This window comes from Mizuhopecten yessoensis, unplaced genomic scaffold, assembly GCF_002113885.1.
Source record: "Mizuhopecten yessoensis strain PY_sf001 unplaced genomic scaffold, ASM211388v2 scaffold855, whole genome shotgun sequence".
NCBI lineage: Eukaryota > Metazoa > Mollusca > Bivalvia > Pectinida > Pectinidae > Mizuhopecten > Mizuhopecten yessoensis.
The window spans coordinates 720,823-721,658 of NW_018403755.1; the positions used below are offsets into that span (position 1 = coordinate 720,823).

General features: G+C 40.2%; 1 protein-coding gene across 3 annotated transcripts in view; it reads right to left on the bottom strand.

Moving 5' to 3' along the window:
* Nucleotides 1–836, bottom strand: part of LOC110453480 (leucine-rich repeat serine/threonine-protein kinase 2-like) — a 69,701-nt gene that overhangs the window by 45,699 nt on the left and 23,166 nt on the right. The gene's annotated exons all lie outside the window — the stretch shown is intronic.

Below are 836 nucleotides of genomic sequence, written 5' to 3' on the forward strand. Positions count from 1 at the left end.
TACTATCAAACTGCTACCTAATACTGATAATGCTAACCCAAATTGAATTACTTCCAATGGAAATTAAACAAATGTTGGTCCAAAATGTGATTTCCCTATATAAACTATGGAAAAATTTACCACCTCCCCAGGGGAAAACGTGAGACCTCAGGGTCATGAAATTCACAATTTCGGTAAAGCACCTTAAGACCCTTCCATATATGAAGAGTATTTGATTCGACCATATCTGGGTCTTGAGAAGAAGATTTTTGAAATTTTAGTCAATTTGACCCTTTTTGGCCCCGCCCCTCAGGGCCCTGGGGGCTTGGGACTAAACCGGACACTGTTTTTGTTGACCTTTGTCCATGGAAGGTCCCTGCAAAATTTCATTGAAATTGGTTCAGGGGTTTTGGAGAAGAAGTCGAAAATGTAAATTGTTTACAGACGCACGACAGACGAAGGACGACGACGGACAAAAGGCGATCGCAATAGGTCACTTGAGACTTTGTCTCAGGTGACCTAAAAAGTGAACCTTTCATGATTTTGAAACCTCTTGATCAACGGGTAATTAATATTTTAAAACATGACAGTATCATTTTGTCCTTCGTCTAATCACCTGATACATGTAAACATGGGTGTCTATATCACCTGATACATGTATACACGGGTGTCTACATCACCTGATACATGTATACATGGGTGTCTAAATCACCTAATACATGTATACCCGAGTGTCTACATCAACTGATACATGTATACCCGAGTGTCTATATCACCTGATACATGTATACCCGAGTGTCTACATCACCTGATACATGTATACCCGAGTGTCTACATCACCTGATACATGTATACCC